This window comes from Macrobrachium nipponense, chromosome 22 (assembly GCF_015104395.2).
Source record: "Macrobrachium nipponense isolate FS-2020 chromosome 22, ASM1510439v2, whole genome shotgun sequence".
NCBI classification, from domain to species: Eukaryota; Metazoa; Arthropoda; class Malacostraca; order Decapoda; family Palaemonidae; genus Macrobrachium; species Macrobrachium nipponense.
This window is the reverse complement of record NC_087213.1, coordinates 50,156,053-50,164,069: the sequence shown is the minus strand read 5'-3', so window position 1 is coordinate 50,164,069 and position 8,017 is coordinate 50,156,053. Positions and strand designations below refer to the sequence as shown.

The following is an 8,017-nucleotide window of genomic DNA, read 5'->3' as shown; positions in this document are numbered from 1 at the left end:
GACTCTGTGTGTGCATACAGGCAATTTCGTTACCTGCCACAAATCAACAGGGGAGGTGAAATATTAACATTTTGCTTTTTATACAAATAACAAGTGAGTTCAACAGTCATAACCAACAGACTTATATATATTTTTGCTCAATGTAATCACAATAATGCTCTCAACCTGCTCCTTCTAGCAAAATACACACACATCTACCCACAAGCACAAGCACAAGCACACACAAATATATCGTATTCACAATTTAAATCAGTGCAAAAGAAAGCAATGCCGTTGTTACTGATTCCTTTACAGTATTGCTCCAGCTGTTAGCTTTCACAGACAAATACGAATCAAAACGAGGACTGCATTTATATGCTCAAGTCGCTAATGCAATTTGAATGCGAAGTCAATTATAGTGAAGACAGTTATTTCCGCATTAAGCTCAAGCTAAATACTAAAAAATTAATAGTTGATGAAGCATACACAGATTGTAAGGATAAACTCATATTTGTATAAATATGAGTATATATATATATATATTATATATATATATATATATATATATATGTATATATATATTTATATACATATACGTACCATACATAAATAGACACGACACACACACACACACACACCATATATAAATTATATATATTATATATATTATTATATATATATATACATATACATATACGTACATACATGCATAGATACGACCACAACACCACACACACACCACAACACAAAATCACAATGCATATGATAATATAATATATATATATAATATATAATACACACACACACACACACACATATATATATACATATATGTGTGTGAGTGTCTTTTTTATGTATATAAAATGTCTAAATCATACGTAGGTATGCACAGGCTGTAAGAAACCATAAGTAATTACAGACGAAAACAGCAACTTAGTCAATGAAGAGCTCGACCCCAATTCTTGGCAACCAGGATTAATCTGAAATAGTCAACCAGGTGGAACTTTCGCGAAATATAGTAAAAAAAAAAAAACTGCAACCTCAACCCCGCAGACCCTATTTATTACAGCTTTGCCTAGGTAGACGAATGAATGTCAGGCATAATCCAATGACAGTCTAGCACACCTTGCAATTGCCTCGCCCCTGAACTACACCCGTGGTTGATCTCAGACAGCATCCCTCACGGAAGAAACTTTTCCGTCGATCAAGGTGGTACCAGTTTCGTGTGCAATAAGGGGATGGGGGTGCGGGGGTTGATATACTTAGAAGTATTGGGGGGTGAGGAACTGGGTAGGATGGGAATGGTTATTGGTTGATGGGTGGTTCGAGTGGTTTTTCTTGTGAAGACTCAAAGGCTATAATGAAATAAATGACATGATCATCATTGTTATTTCATAATAATTACTCCTGCTATTATTATTACTGACGCTACTGCTACTGCTTCCTCTTCGTTTCAGGAGCCAAATTCTCAATGTTTGAAAGATGACAGACACCCGAACTCTTGTACTTTCTTTCCCTCTTCACGCTGTCATGATGGTGGCCATATTGCTATTCACAAGATCGTCCTTCATCAAAAGGTATCATTTAAATTCCCTTACATTTATATTCATATTCAAAATAATACTAGATATGGCAAATTTAAGAAATATTAAAACATTCAATAAATGATACACGAAATAACTTTAGTTCAAACGATGATAATTATAATTTTTGGTTAAAACACTTCACAATACACTCTGTCAAAAGATACACCCTTTCGGGGCCAGTTCACTATAAGAGCTCATCTTATCAACTCTTTTCATATCTCTTATTGAGTTTCCAAAATTACTAATCTTTTTCGTTGGGCGCTTTTACCCTCCTTATTTATCTCACTGTCTATAAACAAAAAATGTAATAAATGCAACAATGTAGGTGCGGTATTATCTTTGCAACCAAGACACCATAAAACTGGCACATAGACACACGCACAGACACATAGTCCATATTCGCATCTTCTCGTAGAAGATGAAGAAGAAGAAAACAATAACAGTTCTGATAAACAATGCACCACTTTACATGAAGCCATACATTTTCCATCGCAGGACAATTTCACTCGGTGAATATTGAGTCTGTCCCACTTGTCATTATAACCGGAAACTGATCGACAAGGATTGGTCAGGTCTGTCTGTACGTGTCATTCTGTCTATCCTCTTCGATATTCACAAAGAAAGAGAGAGAGAGAGAGACAGCGAGAGAGAGAGAGAGAGAGAGAGAGAGAGAGAGAGAGAGAGAGATACAATGGGGGTAATTTAGAAAAAAAATAGTAATGTGGACTGCATCAGAGTGAGAGGGATGCATTTGGGTGCATTTGGTACAATGAACACAAAACCTCATAAATAAAACCAGACTGAAACCGAGAGAGGTTGAGAGAAAGAGAAACGAACTTCGATGTAAATGGTTAACAAAATGGGGAAGGCATACTCAAAAACGGGCCAAAACAAGTGCAAAATAAACGAACCAAAATAGAGACGATAAACAATACGAACTAGAGCTGAACGCAATTTTCCAAAAGCGGCAGGATAAAAATAGATCTGGGCCATCACCGAGTGTCTACTGCTAAGCGCAAGGGAGAATGAGGGGATATACACCGGGTGTGTAAACCAGAATAATAAGGAAGGACGAGAGAGAGAGAGAAGAGAGAGAGAGAGAGAGAGAGAGAGAGAGAGGAACGGGCCCATTGTTCTAGCTTTCTGAGTGATGTTACTCTTCAGGTGTGTGCGTATGTGCGTCTTATATGAGTATGTGAGGTAAGCAAAACTGAAGATAAAAGAGAGTGGCTCTACCTATATATGCAGGAGACCTGACCTCGAGAGAGAGAGAGAGAGAGAGAGAGAGAGAGAGAGAGAGGAAATTAAAGTTGCAAAAATATGTATAATTTCAATATGAAAATTTAAAAGCTTAATAATTTAACACATTACAGGAAGATGCAGAAATCATCCCTTTATGAAAATCAAACATAAAAATGCGTAGGAAAGTATTGTAACAAAAGATAACGGTTAAAGTATAGATAAAAAAAATCATGAAGCGCAGGAGAGAAATAAGAGATGCGAAACTTTTCACAAACCGAAGAGATACAGGATGGCAAGAATAAGTCAAGTGGTGATAATGAAATATAAAGTAATAATAACGGCTTCAGTAAGAAACACATGGATTGTTAAAAAAAAAGGATTGTTTAGTTTATATACTGGCATCAGATGAACAAATGAGATCGATGCACAACGGATTACGAGACAGACGAGGATGGAATATGCACTTATTTGCACTCCACGTGAATACAGAATATGTGAATTGGCTCGGACAGGTAATGCCTTTCTCATTATAACTCCCTAAAATTTGCTGATAAACTCAAAGCAGCCTTTCAGCAGATATCAAATCCTTTCGAGAGCAATGCACGAATTTCTTTAAAACAAACCGTAAAGATATGGTAGAGGATAAGAATCCACTTGATGATCTGCCTAAATCTTAAAGAGCAATATGGACGAATGAATAAATCAGCAAAACTAAAGATCAAATGATGTAAATGATACAGTCAAACGCGAGAGAGAGAGAGAGAGAGAGAGGAGAGAGAGAGAGAGAGAGAGAGAGAGAATAGGGTAATAGGGATGGGGTTGGAAACAGGTGGCGTTATCAGGCTAACGGAAATTAAGCAACATGTCACGATGAGCGAATGAAAAAAAAAATTAAAGAATGAGGGGAAAAGAAAAACTGAATTGTGAACACAATAAAAGATGTGGAATACAGTATTATGAAAAAAAAATAAGAGCACCTACGATAAAAAGATGAGGAATTTCCAGATAAAAAACCCATTAGTGCCTCAGAAAATGACCTTAATGGATCCAGAAAGAAAGAGGCACCTCCCTATGACAAAATAGCGTCACAAGTATTTAATCAACAAAACCAATCATTTTCCATGATAATAATTTCAAACGAGAGAAAAACTTCGAAGCAAAAGAATAGTGAGATGAAAGAACATCACTAATGCAAGAAGAGTGAGTTCTGGGTTCGTGTACGCTGCATTATGTTGAAATCTAGTAAAATAACAAGCATTTTGCTAAAAAAAAAAAACACTATTAGGTATTCATAAAAAGAGGGACTCTTCGGGATTTTAAACTAAAGAACGAAAGACAGCTAAAAAAAAACCACGTTATGTACGAATAAGATAAAGATAATAATTGATAACAAATAAACATAAAATAACAAGCTGATAGAAATGCAAATCACATACTAAACAGATGGCATCACAGCATGTAGATAGAAGGTGGCTATACATACACACACACACCACACCACAACACACACACACACACACACACACACACACATATATATATATATATATTAAATAATATTATATATATATATATATATATATATATATTAATGTGTATGAGAGTTTGTTTACATGCATGTATGTGTGCATATAGAGATACAGAAATGAAACTATATTGGAGAGGATAAGAATAAAGCAGCAGAAAAAAACCAGGATATACGAACTCATAAAAAGCGACGGGTGAGGCTGAGAATGTAAGAACGGATATGAAAGTAGAGATGAGATTTTCAGGAAGGGACGAGATAACCGAGTGTGGGTTGGGGAGGAGATGGAGGGGGAGGAGAGGGTTGGAAGCAAGGCCTTTGAGGTTGAGCTCAGGAGGTGAGGTGGTTTAAACGACAAGAGCCAGGATAAGAATACAAAAACCAATATAACAGCGACTACAAGAGAGAGAGAGAGAGAGAGAGAGAGAGAGAGAGAGAATTCCTGAACATAATGGCATTCCAAATAAGAATGTAAACGGACAGGAAAGAGAGAACCAGTGAATAAGAGGTACATCGAGGCTTGTGGTTGGTGCAGAGGAAAATGTTCTGATGAGATTTAGATAATGAGGTAAGCACTAACTTTAAAAGGGTCAAGTTTTATAACCCGGTTAATTACTACAACGAAATTACCAACACACCCTCCCACTCTTAAGGAATGGTAAAAGGGAAAAATCCAAAGGTGTACCAAGAGCATCTTCTCAGTTACACCGAGTGACGATAGGTTCTTGAATGGAAGAGGAAAACGCTACTTACATTGAAATAGTTTTAAATGTAACAGAAATTGTATACCCATTGAGGAACTGTTCTGTGGATAGAAGGTGTAACAAATAGAAGGCTCTCGTTTGAAAACGACCTCCAGATCATTCTACTCGAACGCATCTGCGAGGTCTCTGCCTATAGAAAGCAGCCGATTATTACAGAAAACTCTACCGCCGACCACAAATATCGGAGAAAGCAAATAAAATAAATAAATAAATAAAAAAAGATAGTTAGATTGGTATGTTGTCTATTACACAAAAAAATGTCAATTTTCGGGAAATACAGAAAGATAATATATAAATTATGTGCTAAGAGGCTTCACATAACGATGAATTAAAAAAGAATTATAATCATGGATACAGCCAAGCATAGATAACATCGTCTTGATATTCTCAATTACACTAAAAGCATTACTTTACTAGAGACAAAGATAAAGCTGTATTTAATTACAGGGAAGAGCGAGATGTGTACAACCGCATGAATATCAATTAAAAGAAGGCCCGCGAAGATTTGAGTTCAGAAAAGTAAACAGAGGAAAATAAGAACTTCAAAATGGATAACAAAAAGCGCCTAGGAAAAGCCGAACTTTTCAATTACAACAACAATTAACAAGCAAATATTGCTTAGGAGCGAAATAAAAACCCTTAATTATGTGTTCCAGAGTGATAACACAATGAACCCGAGTTTTAGAAACCTAATAATTATGTACTAATTGCCAGACTTGTCCACGCTTTAAAAGTGAACCGGGATTATTCCTAAACTAATTTCATAGGCGATATAGTTAACGACTTCAAAAGTGACACCATACACACGGAGCCGAAATGTAGAGACAAAGCAGAGGAAAGGGAATGAGGAAAGGTTAATCAGCTGTGTGGATAGGTTAATATTTGTGCATGTCTACTTGTGTGTGTGTGTGTGCTTATGTGTATGTGTGTGTGTGTCTGTGAGAGAGAGAGAGAGAGAGAGAGAGAGAGAGAGAGAGAGAGAGATTTGCACCAAGTATATCATAAACTTGAAAAATAGGCAAGAACTGATGACAGAAATTGACATATAGCAATGATGCCATTAAATATTGAAAAACAACATATCACCGTTTGACAAAAATTAAAGTGCGATCAGCAACTGTAAAAAAAAATGAATATTTAAATAAATCCTAAATTGAAATGAGAGAAGAATAAACGCTGTGAACAGCGATGGACACATTTTGGGGACATGGGTGTGGTAGGTGACAAGTGTTGATTATTAAGTAGCTTTTAGCACACAAACAACACTTACACACAGATATGTATGTATGCATGTATGTACTATGTATGTTTGTAAGCGTAATGTAAGACATTACGTTAACAGATTCATAAGTTCAATAACTTGGGTAGAAGAGGAAAAAAAAGGTAAAAAAAGAACCCTCAAATGATTTTCGTCATTGTCACACAATGTGGCTTGTCATGAGAGAGTCCGAGATAATCCAAATTATTTTAACCCAGAGGCAACATTTCACTTTTCCGAGTCATTTAGTGCCAAGAGCGGCCACAGGGAATTATTCCAATCATAATGAGTGGCACTCTATAATAAGTTCATTTCCTCACTGATAAGCAGTAATCACGCATAAACACAGTTGTATTTCACGACAGTCTGGAGCGTTCTAACATTATACGGAGAGTTTAACCACAATTCGGTGCATTTAAACAAATAATGATCTTGTCTTTCTCACATCTGTTCGAACAGCGATAAGTCGACCTTATTAATGATTTTCTATGTGATAGACAAAACCATCATGTGGGAGTCAAATTAGCATTCACTTTTTTCTGAGCTTCTGAGTCGCAGGAATTTAAACGAGTGCTCCGCCGAAGAACGCAAGTCTCAAGCTCCTGGCACTCCAAGTTGCCAACGACTAGTAACTAACGAGAACACCAAATACACACTAAGCGACTCGACACTACGGTAACCGCGTCTTGACACCACCGATACCTGGCGTTGTGAGAGCCCCTCGTCCTAAGGATTCCGGACGGGCACCAGAGCCAACCAACTATGTAGCCAGGTTGCCACTAACTAAAGCAGATAGTTCCAGGAGGCAGTTGTAGGGTTGCCAACTAGCAGTGGCAGGAGGTAATTCGCTGGGTTGCCAACGAGTGCTGCCAACCAGCCACCCTGGTGTAGCGGCTGCCACGAACTACGAAGGCAGGTCGGTCGAGGTGCAGCAACAGAGCCCTGCCGCCCCCACCTCCTGCCTGCTACCTCCTCCGCCAGCACAAACCCTCCTCACCCACATCCTACTGACACTAACCCACCCAATCTCTCTCTCTCTCTCTCTCTCTCTCTCTCTCTCCACTCTCTCTTTCTCTCTCTCTCTCTCTCTGAATATGTGTGTATGTACATGCGTGCTAAGGGTCTGTGTGTATGTATGTGCGTGTAAAGGGGGGCAGGCAGCGGAGGTTACAGCTAGCACCCACCACGGCCTGTAGTGTCCGCAATCCAATACCGGCACAGTAAACCCCTCACGCGATCTACCTCGCCCTGTTTACCTTACATTTTAAGTCACGGTAACGTCCACGTTCTGTCAACAGACAGTATGAGTTCCGCTTACACCCTCTACTCCTCACGTCCCAAGTTCCCACATTTTCTTTCTTGCTTCTTGACGCTCCCTGTCCTCCCTAGTGCTTATAACACGTCACCTCAGCAAAGGGATCCCGGAGAAGCTCGAAGACCTTTTTTACCTAAACCGTCCGAAAATTCCTGCCCTTAGGATACATATTAAAAAGACAATCCGCCATTCAGATAACATAGGTTAACGCCAAGAAGAATCAACTCATATCTATAAAGGAAAGGAAATCATTCTACTTTCCTTCATTTTGAAAGTAAAAGAACTTGAAACCTATAGATCGGAGATGCAACAATTACGTTCTAGTAATATCATGCAAATGCTTCAGCT

At 38.1% G+C, this 8,017-nt stretch overlaps 1 protein-coding gene across 1 annotated transcript in view; it reads right to left on the bottom strand.

Annotated features, from left to right (window-relative positions):
- Nucleotides 1-7,241, bottom strand: part of LOC135198628 (sodium channel protein 60E-like) — a 534,137-nt gene extending 526,896 nt beyond the window's left edge. Inside the window, exon 1 of the mRNA XM_064226388.1 lies at nt 7,057-7,241. The gene's annotated coding sequence lies outside the window, so the exon portion shown is untranslated. The remainder of the gene's footprint in view (nt 1-7,056) is intronic.
- Between the last annotated feature and the right edge of the window lie 776 nt (nt 7,242-8,017).